The following is a 19589-nucleotide window of genomic DNA, read 5'->3' as shown; positions in this document are numbered from 1 at the left end:
TGGGAGTCGGAGGCGGTCTGTGGCTCTGAGGTAGTGGGTGTCAGGGGCTGCAAAAGCACCTCACTGAGAACCGGCGACTGGCCTAGAAGAGGCTTCATCGTCAGTTTTGGGCCTCGGATGCCTGTCCTTATCCTTGTTCTTTGCGTTTTTTGTGTATTCCGAAAAACTGTTCTGCAAATTCTGACCGACGTCTAAGCGTCCGTCGGTTAAAAGAAGCACAGGCTAGACAAGCTGCTACGTCGTGGTCAGGGCCTAAACAAGGTAAGCAGTAAGAGTGGAAATCTTTATGAGGTATTTGTTTCCCACAAGTTAAACAGTTATTCACTTTTTCTGACATTGGCTGAGGCAAGAAAGAGTCCCCAACGGGGTACTTAGCTTTTTAGAAGTCTTTGAAGTAGTATTCGGTAGTAATCTCTGGTTCTGACCGACCGGCACTTGTGAACAGCTTCTGCTTCGGGCGCCACGCGGCAAGAAAGACTGAGGAAAATGGAGTCGGCTGATGCCTTTATACCCGAAAAACTGCAGCTATGACGTCGGGTGAAGTGCAACATCAGCCGAAGCCAGACCCAGACTTTGGAATCCGGCCGACCGAAGGGCTGCCTGACGACAGGACTACCCATTTGTAAGGACTGCAGATGCATCCTTGAAGGACATCCGGCGACTGGCCTAGTAGAGGCTTCATCGTCAGTTTTGGGCCTCGGATGCCTGTCCTTATCCTTGTTCTTTGCGTTTTTTGTGTATTCCGGTCGTCGGTTGTTCCGACGGCATGGTATACTTGAACCTTCGGCCAAAGTAATGGCGAGCAAAATCAAACCGACGTTTAATAGTGCGTTTGTTAAATCTAGCACAAAACCGACAACTAGGCATGGAATACAGTAAGAATGAAAATCCTTATGAGGTATTTGCTTCCCACAAGAAATACAATTATTAACATTTACTGACATCGGTCTGGGGCAAGAAAAAGTTTCCCCAATGGGGTACTTAGTTTTACTGAAGACTTTGGTTCTGAAATTCGAATTGAAAATCTCAAAGAGTCGGCCGACTGGCACTTGCGAACTGCTTTTGCTTCGGGCACCGCGCGGCAAGAAAGACTGAAGAAAATGGTGTTGGCTGTATCTTATATACCCCTGGCGCACTGACGTCAGGGAAGAAGCGACAGCATCCGACGCCGGACCGAGACTTTGGAACTCTGGCCGACTGCGGGACCGCCTGACGGCAGGATAACCCAAGTGTAATGACTGCAGCAGTGAAACACGATGGACATCACATACACACAACACAAGCACACCAAACAAACAGCAATCCACACATATACACCTAAAATCTTACACCTCACCCTACACTAAACTATACACACACCACTAACTATCCAACCCTAACCCTAAGGTCCATCACTATCGCACACTCACCTCACCCTCGCCCTAACCCTAACTCACCTAACCCACCATAACCCTCACATCCACACAATCGCACACTTACCTGACCCGCGCCCTAACGCTAACGAACCTAACCTGCCCTAACCCTCACGTCCACACAATCTCACACATACCTAACCCGCACCCTAACCCACCTAACCCTCACGTCCACACAATCGCACACATACCTAACCCGCGCCCTAACCCTAACTACCCTAATCCGCACTCAATTGCACACTTACCTGAACTCGACCCATAACTTTCCACCACAGCACTGAAAATACTGAAGCAACAGAAACAGATTCTTTCCCTAGGAAAAATTTTGGTTTTCTGTTGCTTCGATATTTTCAGCTTTCGCTGAATAGGGTTCGATATCAGAACATTCGAAGTTTTGAAACTTAGATGTTCTAATATAGTCCCACCAACCAGGCATTTTGGCCTAGCATGGGAAGCAGCTGATGAAAAGTTAGTACTTTGAATTTTGGGATTACCAAAAAGGTGTTTAGGGTAGACAGGTCCAGGAAAGGACGCCAGGAATTGTCTTTTCTGGGTACCAGGAAACGTTTTGAGTAAAAACCTTGTCCCCATTCCTCTTCTCGGACAGGTTGAATAGCCCTGACACTTACAAGATTGAGAACCTGCTGTTGAGCCTCTGCCCACTGATTTGAGGGTAGGTCTGGCCAACCATGTGGGGTTGGTAAGGAGTGGAAGTGGAATCTGTATCCTTGGGAAACTATACTTAGAACCCATTTGTCTTGGGTAATGAGTTCCCAGTTTTTTGCATGCAGGACGATCTTTCCCCCTAAAGGAACAGTCAGTTGGGCAGGGCTTGGAAGGTTTAAGGTTAAGTCATTGTGACAGTTTACTATAGGGGGGTGTCTTCCCACTTCCAGCTTTGGAAGTGGGAGCCTCCCACTGCTTAGGCCTGTGAGTACCTTGAGACTGAAGTCTGGATGGTCTGCTGGTCCTGGGTTTGGACTGAGAAGGCCTGGAAGAGACAGGAAAGGACCAGTTCTTAGAAGGCCAGTGCCTACTAAATCTGGAAGGCTGTACTTTCAGGAAATTTTTAACAGTTTGCATAGATTTAGCTTTTTCCTCCATCTTTTTAAGTACTACTTCTGCTTTGTTGCTAAACAGGCAGTCTTGGTTTAAGGCAGCATCCAGTAAATTAGCTTTAACATGATCTGGCAAAGTTAGCTCCTTAAGCCAAGCATGCCTTCTAAGTACAGACCCAGTGACAGCAGCCCTGCAAAATGCCTCTAAGGAATCAAAACAACATCGAAAAGTAAGTTTACCAACTTGTTCAGCAGAATGCATTAAATCCTGTAATTCTTTACTTTCAGCAGAGTCAGGAATCAGCATAACTTTATGTTTAAGTAATCCAATAATATGCTGCTGATAATTTAACATGTGAAACTGGCAGATTAAGGCCCTAATGGCCAAAGTAGCAGAAGTGTATACCTTCTTACCCCATCTGTCCAGGTCCCTGAAATCTCTGTCAGACGGGGTAGGGTTTTTGGCAGTAGTAGCCTTAATGCCATTGGGTCCCTGTGAAATGGTCTCTGGATCCGCAGTAGGATTCTTAAAGAGGAACTTGTGAGAGTCAGGTACTCTGTAATACCTGTCAGGTTTCCTGGGAGCTGGCGGTACAGTGTCTGGGGCCAAACTAGATTCCAAGAAGGCATCATCTACAATGTCCAGTACTGGAGGGATGGCTAAAGGTCTGTGTTGAGGTAGGAGTAAGAATTCCCTAAGCCTCTTTTTGGAGTCAGAGTAGTCCTGGCGTTCCCAGCGGAAATGCTCCCTAACAGTATGCAAAGTTTCACCAAAAGAGAAATCTTCTGGAGGGGAAGCAGAGGAAATGGATTCCTCTGCATCAGAATCCTCGTAGGTAGTTAAGGGCAAATCCTAATCATCAGAAGAAACAGAAATTTCAGAATCTTGATCAGAAGAATCAGAAGGAAAATCAGTTCTAGGACTCAGAGGGAGAATGCTGGCTACCCCTGATTAGAGTAATAAGGTCTTCAGCCATTCTTATCATTTGTTTTTTAGGCATAGGGGCCTGACCATGTGGTCTAGACACTGGTTTTCTAGGCATGGTTCGAGTTTTAGGCCTTGAAGAAGATGGCGTCGGTTTGATATGAAAGTCAGTAGGCTTGAATACACCCTTAGAAGCTGGTGCCTGCACAGCAGCTCCGGACCCATCCAAGGTAGAGACATCCGCAGGTTCCATAGTCAAAGAAGCATCTCGTGGCATACCAGACTCTGAATGGGTCTCAGTAGAGGCCTGTGAATCTTAAGTAGTGGGTATCAGGGGCTGCGAAAGCACCTCACTGAGTACCAGCGAACTGGCGACTAGCTTAACGGAAGCGCCGTGGGCAGCTTTGGACCTATGTGGTCTGTCTCTGTCTTTACGTTTTTTTGGAATGTCGGTAGTTGGATGGCTTACCAAAGCCATTTCTAGATAATTGAACAGAGTACCAAAATAGTTAGATGCGAAAATGAACCGATGACGAATAGTTCAAGGATTGAATAAGGCACAAAACCGACAGCGAGGGACATCGTGGTCTGGGCCTAAGTAAGGAATGCAGTACAAATGAAAATCTTTATGAGGTATTTGCTTTCCACAAGAAATATAATGGTTAACTTTTACTGACATCGGTTTAGAGCAAGAAAAAGGATCCCCAACGGGAACTCGAAAACGAAAATTTCAGGAGTCGGCCGACCGGCACTTGTGAACTTCTTCTGCTTTGGGCACCGCACGGCAAGAAAGACTGATGCAATAGGATCGGCGGCATGCTTTATACCCCTGACTACCTGATGACATGGAAGATGAGACAGCAACCGACGCAGGACCCAAGACTTTGATAATCAGGCTGACTGAGGGCTACCCGCAAGCAGATAATCCAAATGTAATGACTGCAACAGTGAAAGACGAAAAACATCTTAGTTTCTTCTTTTGCACAGGTCACTTACTCATTGCTTGCAGAGTGTATATGCCTATGTTGTTACTTCTTCCACGACTATGCCACTGTTTTAAGGAAGTCTGTATAGCTGCATTCTCAAATCCTCCCAGATGATGTTAAAAATAAAATATTAAATTCTCCCTTGGATACAGATTTAGTGTTTGGTCCCTTTGCTGCACAAGTGCTCAAAACATGGGATGAAAGGGGCAAGCTGATCCGGGGATAACTTAAGATTTTTCAACTCTCCTTTTACAAATTATCCAAGGAATTTTCTCTCTCCTCTTTTATTTTTGGCAAAAAAAATAAAAATAAAATAGAATAGAATAAACAGTCTCAACAGAATGCAGGTAAACAGACATTTAAGAAGGAATGGCAGGAAAGTTCCAAAAAGAAGTATCTAACCTCCTAAAATCAAGGACAGGCTAATATGTCTAAATGATTTCTCAAGAGACCTTGAGACCCACTTCCAACTTGGCCCCCTTTTACTTTCAGAAAGTCTAAATCTCTATTTTTCTCTTTGTCAAGAGATTGCTCAGACAAATGGGTTCTGAATATCATTCATCAAGGTTTCAAATGGCAATGGGATTAAATTCCTCCATTTCAGGGTGTCTCTCCTCATCCTCCAGATCAGACTTTTTCCCACCTGTTCTTCATCACATGCTATCTCAAGGACAGATAGAACCAGTTTCTCTTTTCCCAAATGGGAAAGGGTTTTTATTCAATGATGTTTCTAGTGCCAAAATAAGATCATGCTTGGAAACCAGTTCTGGATCTTTGTTTCTTAAACTCATTTGTGGTAGTGCCTAATTCAAAATGATTCACTTCACAACCTGTTACCTCCCCTTCCTCTTTCAAGTATCCTGTTAACACTAGACTTATAAGATGCTTATCATCACGTCCCTATTCATCCAGAATTCAGACGTTTCGTAAGGCTTTCTCATGTCTGGATCACATCATCAGTTCTCTGGCCTTAACATTTGGATTATCCACTGCAGCAGAAGCATTCATAAAGTGTCTAGTTCCAGGTAGAGATATCCACATTTTTCCATATTTAAATGACTTTGCTTACCTTTGCAGAGTAATTTTCAAAATGTCATGAATCTCTCTCTCAGTTGACGGATATCTTACATAAGGTGAGATACCAAGACAGCAGTCAAAAATCTTCCTTGACTCCCTCAGACAGGATTGTGTTCCTGGGATGTTAAACTAGCCACCACAGTTTAAGGACCTTTTCTTCCACAGGAAAAAACAGATGCCTATTTAGATTGGTTTCTAAGGCTTCCCACTCGGACTTTAAGGTTCACTGTGAGAGAATACCTTGAGATTTTGGGGCTTATGGCATCTATGATTCCCATGATACTCCTGGCAAGACTCCACATGAGAAAGATGCAGTGATATTGGAAATCTCATTGCTCCCAGCATCAACACCCTTTATCTTTTCAAATCCCAGTGCTGGTGTTTGTCAGAAGAAAAATATTTTGGTGTAGACAACAGATATCCTCAAATCCAGGTCTCCCCTTCTTCCTCCCGGCTCCAAAACAGTCAGTCACCACAGACACTTTAGACTTTGCTTGGGAAGCAGGTTTAGAAGGGTTAAAAGACCAAAGGCAGGGGACACCATGGACAGATGTAAGCACAAAAATATCTAGGAGATGCTTGCCCTGATCAATACACTCAACTCTCTTAACCCTCTTTGGCCCCTGCAACCTCATCAAAGTGGTTTCAGACATGTGGTACATCAACAAGCAAGGGGAAGCCAGGTCATATCCCCTTTGCAGACTAGTCATGTTAGCTTGGGATACAGCTTCACAGCACAAACTCACTTTTCAGACATCCTACATTCCATCAGAGTAAAACTGTGTGGTGGACAAGCTGAGCAAGACCAGGGCAGACCTTCATGAATGGTAACTAGATCAAGGGGTCTTCCAACATTTGATCCATCTGTGGGGAGTTCCTCAAGTAAACCTATATGCCTCCTCTTTGAGCAATCAACTGGCAAGATTCTGTTCCAGGACTCTATGCATGAAGGCCTGGAAGACAGATGCCTTCTCTTTTCTATGGACAGGAATGCTCCTGCATGCTTTTTTACACTTTCCACTAATAGCCAGGGTACTTCTGAATATTCAGAAGGAATCCTCAAAGATCATTGTGGTGACTCCCTTCTGCTGAGGTACTCATGGTTCTTCCTTCTTTCGGAAATGGCCAGCGGAAAATTCCACAATCTTCCTTACAGATTACTTCTACTCACACAAGAACAGGGATGCTTGATACACTCTGACATTAATCATTTTCAATTGACTGCCTGGATAAGGTCTTAATTCTTCTCAGTATCGATTTACTGTGGATGTGCAGTAGGTACTAATGGAGACAAGAAAGCCTGCTACTAGAAAATCATATATTAGCAAATAGAAAAGGGTTTCTAGTTGGTGCCAACAACATAACCAGCATCCATTCAGGAGCTAGTTGTTCTCTGGTTTTACAATATTTGTGTGAGTTACTAAAGTATGAAATTCTGTCAATTTTCACTTATTGTCCATTTAATAGGATATATCAGCATGTCTGCCCAAAGATCCTCCTCTTTCAAGGCAGTCTAATGTCAAAAGTTCACAAAAGGGGGTTTGCATAAAAGGCCTCCAAGTAAACTAGTAGCCCCTCCTTAGGATGTTAATTTTGTGTTAGAGAAGCTTAACATTTGCTCCATTTGAACCAGCTAACCTGTCTGACTTGAAGTTCTTAACATGGAAAACAGTTTTACTAACTGCACTGACCTCTGCAGGAAGGGTATCTGAGTTGCAAACTTTTATGTTGAGTCAACTCTGCTTCATTTTCCATAGGGACAGGGTTTTAGATCTAATCCTTCTTTTATGCCTAAACGGTTATAGGTTCATAGGAGGTTAATAGGCTATTGACCCAAAGGTCTTTACAAGCCTATCCATATGTATGCAATATAATACTAGATAAAGGATATTGCCTAAACTCAAGGTTTTAATTAGCAAGGACTGCCCATATCTAGGAGGGTCATAGGTGAAATCCCCAGCAGATACTACTCCTAAACAAGAGTCATAGAGGGGGTCTGTTTGATGTCAACTGGCAGCCTACTCCAAAGGAGTGACAAAATACAGTTGTGTACACTTACCATAAATGTAGATGTTCAAGTGTCTTCACTGTTGCAGTCATCACTGTAGGGTTCTTCCTGCCGGCAGGCAGTCCTCGGTCGGCCAGAATCCCAAAGTCTGGGTCCGGCGTCGGCTGTTCAGTCATGCTCCCTGACGTCAGAGCGCCAGGAGAACAAAGCTGCCAGCCGACGCCATGTTCTCCAGTTTTTCTTGCCCCAGATGTCAGGTGCCTAAAAATGAAGGCCAATAGTAAAAACCAAAAAATAACATACCACAAACCCCATAGCCTGTAGCAAATACACCTCAGAAAAAAGGTGAAGAAGGTATGCACACTAGTGAAAGTATAAGAGGGGACAGGAGGGAGGGTAACCCAGACCGCAACAGTGAAGACACTCGAACATCTACATTAATGGTAAGTGTACACAATTGTACAATGTTCATCGTGTTTCACTGTTGCAGTCATCACTGTAGGGTTGAATCCCAAAGCTGAGATAAAGGGTGGTGGTTATAGATAAGAAGGAGTGGCTAGAAGGCCCTGCAAGACTGCAGAAGCAAAGCCTGCCCTAGACTTAAAGAGGGAGATTATAGTGCTTAGAGAAAGTATGCACTGAACTCCAAGTTGCAGCTTCCAAAATATCTTTGGTAGGTACTCCCCTGAGAAAGGCAGCTGAAGTAGCAGCAGCTCTGGTAGAGTGAGTCCTAATTTTTCCTGGGATTTACTTTCCATGATGAGAGTAACAGAATCTGATTCCATGCGCAATACATTTAGAAATGGTCTGTTTTGAAATGGCTTTGCCTTGGGAGTTTGCTGCATAAGAAACAAACAGTTGCTCTGTTTTCCTGATATCCTTGGTTCTGTCCAGGTAAAAACAAAGTTGTCTGTGTACATCCAAGGAATGCAAGATCCTTTCCCCCTTATTTTGTGGATTAGTGAAAAAAGTTGGCAGGTGAATAGTTTGATTTAAAGCCACTTTGGAAACCACTTTAGGCATGAAAGTAGGATTAGTCCTTAAAGACACCCTATCTTGGTGAAAAATAAGGTAAGGTTCCACAGCCATGAATGCTTGTAACTCCGAGACTGTCCTGGCTGAAGTCAAAGCCAGTAGGATAGCTGTCTTCCATGACAAATACTTAATATCAGTTGTGGCAGCAGGCTCAAAAGGAGGCAGAGTGAGTTTTTCCAGAGCACAGTTGAGGTTCCAGGCAGGTATGGGTGGTGTCCTAGGGGGTCTTAAATTCTTTGCTCCTCTGGGATATTGTTTCAGAAGTGGATGCGAAAAGATTGGAGGATCTGTATTGTAATGTGCAGAGATAGCCGAGGCATGTATTTTTATGGAGGAGAAGGATAAACCCTTATGTAGCATGTCTGTCAGGTAAAGTAAAATCAGTGGGATATTAGGGATGAGAGGATCTGAATCCTGAGCATGCATCCAGGTGCAAAATGTCTTCCATTTACCTCCATAAGATTTTCTAGTGCTAGGCCGTCTGGCTTCTAAGATGACATCCATGACCTGTTTGGGAAGGGGAGGATTAATCATAGATCCTGAATTTGCCAGGCTGAGAGTTTTGACATGAGAGTGCAGAACCTGGCCCTGGTGTTGGGACAATAGATTGGGTACCTGAGGCAAAATCCAAGGTGGTTCCTGAGATAGATTCTTCAGTGTTGAGTACCAGAATTGACGAGGCCAATTTGAGGCCAGTAGAATCATCATCTTGGGCTTGCCCTGTTTGATCTTTAATAACACCCATGGTAGAAGAGGTATAGGTGGAAAGGCATACCCCTTGAGGTTTTTCCAACTGAATGATAGTGCATCCACTTTCCATGCTAGCCTGTGAAAAGTCCTTGTGCAAAAAATCTTTAACTGGTGGTTGAGGGGGGATGCAAAAAGATCTATGTCTGGGCAGCCCCAGGCTTCTGTAATCGTCTTGAATATGTGGAGGTCTAGCATCCACTCGTGTGGATCTGACAGTTTCCTGCTCAGGCTGTCTGCCAAAGTATTTTGTTTCCCTGGCAGGAACTGAGCTTGTAGATCCACTTTGCAAGCTAGTGCTGTGTTCCATAGAGTCATGGCTAGTCTGCAAAGGGGGTAGGAATGTGAGCCCCCCTGCTTGTTTATGTACCACATAACTGTGGTGTTGTCTGTTCGTATCAGTAGTTGTCCTGGTTGCAGAAGATCCCTGAAAGCCAAGAGGGCATTCTGAACAGCTAACATCTCTTTTAAATTGATATGTAGGTGCTTCTGATCCTCTGTCCAAAAACCTTGTAGACCCTTTCCCTGGAAGTGGGCTCCCCATGCGTAATCCGAGGCATCCGTGGTTAACACTTCGCTGGCTGGAGGCAGACTGAAGGCTTTGCCTTTGTTGTGAAGACATGCCATGGACCACCAATGGAATTCCTTTTGTAGGCGAGGCAAGACAGCAATCTGTGTGTCTAGACTGTGGCAATGCTGGGACCATACACTTTTTAGGTACCATTGTATTTTTCTCATATGAAGTCTTGCATTTGGGATGAGAAGGATGCAGGAGGTAACCCAAAGCCGACAGGAATTTCCTTGCAGTTAGCTGAGTTATAGAAGCCAAGGTTTTGAAAGTGTAAGCCAGCTGTAGTTGTTTTTCGGATGTCAGGAATGCCATCCGGGTTGTTGTGTTTAAAAGAGCACCCAGAAAGGTTATCTGTTGTGTGGGGGTCAAATTTGTCTTTTTTATGTTTACAGTGAATCCCAGGTACTTGAGAAGATTTTGAACAAATAGTAGGTGCTGGAGTAAAACATCCTTGCTGTCTGCTTGAATAAGGCAGTCGTCCAGATAAGGGTAAATTTGAATACCCTTGAGTCTGCAATAAACTACTACTGGTGCCAGGTACTTGGTGAAGACCGTGGGTGCAGTAGACAAGCCAAAGGGCAACACAGAGAATTGGTAATGTTTCGAGCCGGCCTTGAACAAGGAGGTATTTTCTGCACTCCTGTCTCATAGGGATATGAAGGTAAGCCTCCTTTAAATCCAATGTCACCATCCATGCATTTTTGCTCAACATTGGCAGGAGCTGCTGCAGAGTAAGCATTTTGAACTTTGGTATCTCCAGGAAAGTATTTAAGACCGACAGATCCAGGATGGTTCTCAATGAGTTTTGCTTTCTGGGAACTAAAAAGAGCCTTGAGTAAAAGCCCTGCCCTGTCTCTGACTGTGGAACCAGTTATATGGCCCTCATAGCCATGAGGGATCCCACCTGGTTTAATGCCTCAGACCATTGGTGTTTTGGAAGGTCTGGCCATCCGTTTGGTCTTGGCAAGGTATGAAAGTGGAATTTGTAACCTCTTGAAACTACATCCAGAACCCACTTGTCTTGGGTTATGCAAGTCCAATTTTGTTGAAAAAGAGAGTTTTCCTCCTAGAGGGGCATCCAGGAGAGAAGTTCCTGGAGCCATGCAGGGGGAGTCATTGAGCCTGTTTTCTAAATGATTGAGGTCTGTCCTCTCCACCCCTGGAGGTGGAAGCACTCCATTGTCTAGGTCTGTAAGAGACCTGTGTTAGAGGCCTCCCTCTGGTGTGCCTATATCTACCCCTCTGAGACCTGTCTGAGCTGGAAAAAGACCAATTTTTTGTTGGCCAACTTCTGCTAAATCTAGGGGGCTGAACCTGTAAGAAATCCTTAACCGTTTGCATGGATTTTGCCTTATCCTCCATTTTCTTTATTACCTCTTCAGCCTTAGGCCCAAACAAAACATTATGCTGAACAGGAGCATCCAGTAACTTTGCTTTCACTTGATCAGGTAAGTTTTGTTCCTTTAACCAAGCATGTCTTCTAATGACTGTGCCAGAGGCAGCCGCCCTTCAAGAAGACTCCAGGGCATAAAAACCACAGTGTAAACCATGCTTCCCCCACTTGTTCAGTAGCATGCATCAAATCATGTAATTCCTTATTATCTGCACATGCAGAAATGGTGCCTAACTTTTGTTTCATAACAGACAGTAGAAATTGCTGATATTTTAGCATATGAAATTGGCAATTTAAAGCCCTAATCGATAAAGTAGCAGAAGTATACACTTTTTGCCCCATCTCTCCAAACTTCTGGAATCCTTATCTGTCGGAATAGGATTTTTAGCAGAGGTGGCCTTAACCCCCTTAGGACCCTGAGAAATGGTTTCTGGATCAGCAGTAGGATTTTTGTAAAGGAACTGGTGGGAGTCAGGGACCCTGTAATATCTGTCAGACTTAGCTGGAGCTGGAGGAAAGGAGTCAGGAGTTAAATTAGCCTCATAAAAAGCATCATCCACAATATCCAAAATAGGAGGAATAGCTAGGGGTCTATGTTGGGGAAGAAGAAGGAAATCCCTGAGCCTTCTCTTAGATTCCGAGTACTCCTGTCCCTCCCAGTGAAAATGTTCCCTCATGTCATGTAAAGTTTCCCCAAAAGAAAAATCCTCAGGGGGAGAAGCTGATGGAATAGATTCCTCAGCATCAGAATCCTCATAAGGAGGGAAAGAATATTCCTGTTCAGAGGAAGACACTGAAGAAATAGATGCCTGATCAGAAGAATCAGTCCAACTCTTGCCTTGGTCTTTTGTCTGGAGGGGGATGTGAACCCCTAATCATGGTTAGCAAGACCTCCGCCATTTTAAGTAACTGTTTCTGTGATTTGGGTCCTGGATCAGAAGAGGCCTGGGCTGGTGTCTTAGATTTAGAAGGAGTCTTTGTCCTTGGTTTTGCCTTTATCAGAAGCTGTGTAGGCCTGAAAACCCCCTCTGAAGCCGGTACCTGCACAGCGGCTCTGGACCCATCCGAGGGAGCATTGTCCAAAGGTCTTGCAGCTGGAGTGCTCAAAGGCCTAGTTGGTTCCTCGTGGGAGTCCGTTTCGGCTATCGGTTCTGAAATGGCAGATGACAGGGGCTGAGAAAGCGCCTCACTAACAACGGTCGAACCTGAAGCTGGCTCTGGTTGTGTAATGACATCTGATTTGGACCTCGGAGGCCTGTCCTTATCCTTGCGTCGTTTGTGAACTCTGGTAGTCGGAAGCATGTCTGACGACATTTTATAATTAAATCGCCTACCAAAGTAATGAAAAGCAAAATCGTACCTCCGCATAATCGTACCTTGGTTAAATCTAGCACAAAACCGACAACTAGCTACGTCGTTGTCAGGGCCTAAACAAGGAATACAGTAAGAATGGAAATCCTTATGAGGTATTTGCTTCCCACAAGAAATGCAATTAACTTTTTCTGACATCGGACTGGAGCAAGAAAAAAGTTTCCCCAACGGGGTACTTAGCTTTGAGAAGAAGAAGTAAGTCTTCGGACTGAAGCAAGAAAAAATATCAGGAGTGAGCCGACCGGCGCTTGCGAACTGCTTCCACCGCACGGCAAGAAAGACTGGAGAACATGGCGTCGGCTGGCAGCTTTGTACTCCTGATGCTCTGACATCAGGGAGCATGACTGAACAGCCGACGCCGGACCCAGACTTTGGGATTCTGGCCGACCGACGACTGCCTGCCAGCAGGAAGAACCCTACAGTGATGACTGCAACAGTGAAACACGATGAACATCAGTATCTTTTCCACTTTTCAGCATGGGATTTTCTAGTACCAGGCCTCCTTGCCTCCAGAATGACACCTGCACCTGCTTACTGAGGGATGGTAATGGAGAGCTCAGGTAATTAGCCAGGCTGCAAGGTTCAGGATTTGAAGCTGGGGGTGCAGAATTTGGCCCTCCTGCTGGGACAGCAGGGAATGGATCTGAGGCAGGTGTCATGGTTCCAGCAGTGACATACTGTGCAAGAGGGGGTACCAGTGCTGGCATGGCCAGTGTGGTGCAATGAGTATTGTCCTTGGTTTGCTCTGATTGATCTTTAGCAGAACTTTCGAGAGGAGAGGCAGAGGGGGAAAGGCATAAACTGAGAGGCTTTCCCAGGTGAAAGACAGGGCATTCACTTTCCAAGCTTGCCTGTGGGGAGTCCTTGTGCAGAATTTGTCCAATTGGTAGTTCTGAGGGGAGGCAAACAGGTCTATCTCTGGACTCCCATATTTGTTTCTCAAAATGTTGAATATCTTTGGTTCCATTTTCCACTCGTGTGGGTCCATGAGGTTTCTGCTTAGGTTGTCTGCCAGTGAATTTAACTTGCCTGGCAGGAATTGAGCTTGTAGGTGCACTTGGTAGCTCAAGGCTGTGTTCCACAGAGCCATGGCTAGACTGCAGAGAGGGTACGAGTGGGTTCCCCCCTGCTTGTTTATGTACCACATAACAGTGGTGTTATCTGTCTTTACCAATAATTGTCCTGGAAGAATGTGGTCCTTGAAGGCTGTCAGAGAATTCTGTACACCTAACATTTCTTTCTGATTGATATGCAGATGCATTTGACTCGGGTTCCATTTGCCCTGAATGCAATGCCCTGCCAAGTGAGCCCCCCATGCATAGTATGATGCGTCTGTTGTTAGGGTTTGGGCTGCAGGCGGTAGAGTGAATGGCAGTCCCTTGTTGTGGTAGCAGGCCTCTGCCCACCAAAAGAACTCTGTCTTTATAAAAGGAATGATAGGAATCATTGATTCCAGGTCCTGAGAATGTTGACACCATAGGCGTTTTAGATACCACTGTAGTTTCCTCATATGCAGTCTTGCATATGGAATTAGTAGGATGCAAGAAGCCATGAACCCCAGGGCTTGCAGTATTTTCCTTGCAGATAGCTGGGTCTTTGGGGCCAGTAGTTTGAAGTAGGCTGTCAAATAAACTTGTTTCTCTGGCGTGAGGTAAGCTATCTGGGAAGTTGTGTTCAAGCTTGCTCCCAGGAATACAATTTGTTGGCAGGGTACTAGATGAGATTTCTTTTCATTTATGGTGTATCCCAGTGAGGTTAGCAGTTTCTTTACAAATGCCAGATGATTTAGTAGCATGTCCTGGCTTTCTGCCTGTATTAGACAATCGTCCAGGTATGGGTATATTTTAATATTTCTTTGCCTGCAGAATGCAATGACTGGAGCTAGGCACTTTGTGAATACCCTGGGTGCAGTAGATAAGCCAAAGGGCAGTGCAGAGAACTGATAGTGCATGTAGCCTGCTCTGAACAGTAAGTATTTTCTGCAAGATTCCCTTACTGGAATGTGCAGGTAAGCTTCAAGTCCAATGTTGACAACCAGGCATTTTTGCCTAGTATGGGAAGCAGCTGATGAAGAGTTAGCATTTTGAATTTTGGGATTACCAAAAAGGTGTTTAGAATAGAGAGGCCCAGGATAGGACGCCATGAGTTGTCTTTTCTGGGTACCAGGAAAAGTCTTGAGGAAAAACCTTGTCCCCTTTCCTCTGCTGGGACAGGCTGAATAGCCCTAATACTTAGAAGAGAGAGAACCTGCTGTTGAGCATCTGCCCACTGACTTGGGGGTAGGTCTGGCCAACCGTTTGCGGTAAGGTGTGGAAGTGGAATATGTATCATTGGGAAACTATATTTAGAACCCATTTGACTTGGGTAATGAGTTCCCAGTTTTTTGCATGCAGGGCTATCTTTCCCCCAAGGGAGCAGACATTTGAGCAGGGCTTGGAAGGTTTAAGGTTAAGTCATTGTGACAGTTTACCATAGGGGGTTGTCATACTACTTCCAGCTTTGGAAGTGGGAGCCCCCCACTGTTTAGGCATGTGAGTACCTTGTCTTTGTAGCCTAGGTGGTCTGCTGTTCCTAGGTTTGGACTGAGAAGGCCTGGAAGAGACAGGAAAGGACCAATTCTTAGAAGTTCAATGCCTACTAAATTTGTGAGGCTGTACTTGCAGGAAATCTTTAACAGTTTGCATAGATTTAGCTTTTTCCTCCATCTTTTTAAGTACTACTTCTGCTTTGTTGCTAAACAGGCGGTCTTGGTTTAAGGGAGCATCCTGTAATTTAGCTTTAACATGATCTGGCAAATTTTGCTCCTTAAGCCAAGCATGCCTTCTAAGAACAGACCCAGTGACAGCAGCCCTGCAAGATGCTTCTAAAGAGTCAGAACCACATTGCAAAGTATGTTTACCAACTTGTTCAGCAGAATGCATTAAATCCTGTAATTCTTTATTTCCAGCACAGTCAGGAATCAACATAATTTTCTGCTTAAGTAGTTCAATAATATGTTGCTGATACTTTAATATATGAAACTGGCAGTTTAAGGCCCTAATGGCCAAAGTAGCAGAAGTGTATACCTTCTTACCCAATTTGTCCAGGGCCCTGGAATCTCTATCAGAGGGGGTAGGGTTTTTCGCAGTAGTAGCCTTAATGCCTTTAGGTCCCTGTGAAATGGTCTCTGGGTCCACAGTACGATTCTTAAAGAGGAACTTGTGAGAGTCAGGTACTCTGTAATACCTGTCAGATTTCCTGGGAGCCGGAGGTAAAGTGTCTGGGGCCAGGCGAGATTCCAAGAAGGCATCATCTACAATGTCCAGTACAGGAGGGATATCTAAAGAACTGTGTTGAGGTTGTTGTGTCTTTCGGCTTATCCCTGTTAGGAGTCGCCACAGCAGAACTCCGGTCTGCTAATGTTTGGTAGTGGATTTTTACATGCCGAGTTACCAGCCCTGACACACAACCTTCAAAGAAGGCACGCCCATTCACGCATGCCTCCACACAGAAGACGCTCTAGCTGTGAATCAAATGGGACAACGTCTTGCTGTGAGGCGACAACGCTACTGCAGCACCACTACCGCGGGTAAGAGTAAGAATTCCCTAAGCCTCTTTTTGGAGTCAGAGTAATCCTGGCTTTCCCAGAGGAAATGCTCCCTAAGAGAGTGCAAAGTTTCACCAAAAGAAAAATCTTCTGGAGGGGAAGCAGAGGGTATTGAGTCCTCTGTATCAGAATCCTCATAGGTAGATAAGGACAAATCCTGGTTATCAGAAGAAACAGAATCCTGATCAGAAGAATCAGAAGGAAAAACAGTTCTAGGTCTCTTAGAGGGAGAAGGCTGGCCTCCCCTAATTAAAGTAATAAGGTCTTCAGAGATTCATATGACTTGTTCTTTAGGCATATGGGCCTGACCATGTGGTTTGGACGTCTGTTTTCTAGGCATGGGTCGAGTTTTAGGCCTAGAAGAAGAAGAAGATGGCGTTGGTTTGAAATGCAAGTCAGTAGGCCTGAATACACCCTCAGAAGCCGGTGCCTGCACAGCGACTCTGGATCTATCCAAGGTAGAAACATCCACAGGTTCCATAGTCGAAGAAGCATCTCACGGCATACCGGATGGGTCTCAGTAGAGGTCTGAGAATCTGAAGTAGTGGGTATCAGGGGCTGCGAAAGCACCTCAGTGAGTACCAGTGAACTGGTGACTAGCTTAACGGAAGTGTCGTCGGCAGCTTTGGAACTATGCGGTCTTGATCCGGCTTTATCGTTATGTTTTTTCCGAATGTCTGTAGTCGGATGGCTTACCAAAGCCATTTCTGTATAATTAAACTGAGTACTGAAATAGTTTGATGCAAAAATGAACCGACGACGAATAGTTTGAGGATTGAATAAGGCACAAAACCGACAGCGAGGGACATCGTGGTCTGGGCCTAAGCAAGGAATGCAGTACGAATGAAAATCTTTATGAGGTATTTGTTTTTCACAGGTAATACAATTGTTAGCTTTTACTGACATTGGTTTAGAGCAAGAAAAAGGATCCCCAATGGGGTACTTCGCTTTTTTGAAGACTTCGAGTCTGGAACTCGAAAACAAAAATTTCAGGAGTCTGCCAACCAGCACTTGTGAAATGCTTCTGCTTCAGGCACCGCGCAGCAAGAAAGACTGATGTAATGGCATCGGCTGCATGTTTTATACCCCTGACTACCTGACATCATGGAAGAAGAGACAGCATCCGACGCAGGACCCAAGACTTTGATATTTAGGCCTGCTGAGGGCTACCTGAAGGCAGATAACTCAAATGTAATGACTGCAATAGTGAAACACAAAGAACATGGTAAGGTTTTGCAAGGCTTAAACATATTTTTCTCTCTCCTGTCCCTAAATTCCAGAGCGATTACCCTACCAGGCCTGCTTTTACTTGCAGGCAGCCTTGTCAGGTCTCTAAAAGCAGGAAGAATACTAGCTGAGCTCCTCCTGCCAAGTCTTTTCAGTCTCTGTGGCCCAGAAGCCTCCTTTCTCCAACAAGCCTGGTTCTCTTTGACATCTTGCTCCCACTCCCCCTCAGCCAGGTTCCCTTGCCCCTTCAGGGATCCCTCTGTCTTCCAAACCTGCATCTCATCACCTTGGAGTCTTGGGTTCTATCATCCAGCAGGGTTAGTTCTTTGTGTGGAAGTTTCTCTCTCCTTTTTGAGGGATTCCCCAACCTCCTCTGGAACAACTTCCTCATTTCTCATAGGTCTTTGGGGCCCTGGTGGACCAGAGAAGTATTTAACCTGGAAAGGCATTTTACTCTAGGATGCTCCTGGTTTCTTGAAAGGAGTGCATTTGGAGACATATTCTGGATCTCTCTCAGCTCAACACCTTTTTCAAGATTCCTTCTTTTTGGATGCTTACTCTTCAAACCCTGTTTACTCTTTTAATACCCCAGATTTTTCTGGTGTCCTTAGATCTGAGGGATGCTTATCTTCATATTCCTATTCACCCTTTTTTCAAGAAGTTTTTACATTTCTCTGTTCTTCCTCTCATTTTCAGTTCTCTGATTTGCCCTTTGGCCTCTCTCCTGTCCCAAGGGTATTCACAAATGTCTAGTTCCTATGATTGCCTTATACAGGCTCCATAGCATTCAGATTTTTCCTTATTCAAATTACCTATTGCTTCAGGTATCTTCTCCCAATTGCCTGTTAAAGGATCTGGAGTCCATCATACTTCTCCTTCAAAATCTGGTGTTCACCATCAACTTCTAAAAGTCCCTCTCAGGATTATGCGCATCTGGGTGCAGGTTTCAGATAGTGCCAATGTTGGCTGCTCTTCCAGTTCCAAAAGTTCTGTCCTTCACAGCTTTCTTTCAGTGCCTGCTATTGCAGCCAGAGAGTTTCTTCAAGCCTTGGGATTTATGGCCTCTCCTATTCCAATGCTTCCTCTTGTCAGACTGCACATGAGGAAGCGTCAATGGTATCTCAAGTCAGTTTGACTTCAGCATTGCCACTGTCTGGATTTCAGAGTCCCTCTACTTCCTTGTCTGAATCAGGAGTTTGAATGGTGGACTTGGCAACTTATCCTCAATCAAGGCTTGCCTTTTGAGCCTCCAGTTCCTTCACAAGAACTGTTCACCAATGCTTCAGACATGGGGTGGGGGGCTTCTTGTGGTCACCTGAAAGTTTAAAGTGTTTGGTCCCTCTTCAGAAGTCAGACCATATTAACATTAAAGAGATGAGAGCCCTGATTCTGTACTGTCAGACCCATTATAGACTACAACACCTCTTTTGGTATGTACCTCACAAGACATCTACAGCAACTGGAAAGACCGCAGAAATACCTCACGAAGAGGATTACTGACCTCAAACAGATGCCCTACTCAGACAGTCTCAAAAAACTACAGCTTTACTCTGCGGCATATCGTCTACTCAGAGGCGATCTCTGCCTAACATACAAAGCTATGTCAAACCCAGAGCTGTTGGACATGCTCCACTTAAAGAAATCCCAGTCCCTCTGAGCTACATGCTCTAGGGACCTAAACCTTGTCAACACAATAAACAGAACATGCTGGAGGGATAGATTCCTGTCCCAGAGACTTCCCATACTCTGGAACAGACTACCTATCTATCCTCATTAGCACTCCAAGAAAAATCTTGATGATTGGATGGGAAATATGAAATTCACCCCAGGGATCACTTCTGTGGCTCTGCTTGACTGGGGCACAGAAAAATATTTTTCTTGGGTTGCGAAAGCAAGTGTACCTTTTTGGCTAGGCTTATATAGGCCCTAGGGCCAATAGCCTAGTACCTACCTATGAACTAGCCGATTGTGGAGAAGGGAAAAAAGTGGGCTAATTAAAAGACTGATTAAGAGACAATTAATTCACCACCTTAGGCATAAGAGGAGGATTGGTACGAAGAAACACTCTGTCCTCATGAAGAAATAGAAAAGGAGGAACAGCCATAAGGGCTTGCAGCTCAGACATCCATCTGGCAGAAGTAAGGGCCAAAAAAAGAACAGTCTTCCAAGAACAATGCTGTAAGGAAGCTGAAG

The 19589-nt window shown here is 44.8% G+C and overlaps 1 protein-coding gene across 1 annotated transcript in view; it reads right to left on the bottom strand.

Annotated features, from left to right (window-relative positions):
• The window catches only part of NR6A1 (nuclear receptor subfamily 6 group A member 1), a 1113214-nt gene that overhangs the window by 26080 nt on the left and 1067545 nt on the right, over positions 1–19589 (bottom strand). The window lies entirely within an intron of this gene.

The sequence above is a fragment of the Protopterus annectens genome, chromosome 16.part0 (assembly GCF_019279795.1).
Source record: "Protopterus annectens isolate FY-2018-M chromosome 16.part0, PAN1.0, whole genome shotgun sequence".
Lineage (NCBI taxonomy): Eukaryota > Metazoa > Chordata > Ceratodontiformes > Protopteridae > Protopterus > Protopterus annectens.
The sequence above is the reverse complement of the archived record's forward strand: the minus strand, read 5'-3'. Positions and strand labels throughout refer to the sequence as shown.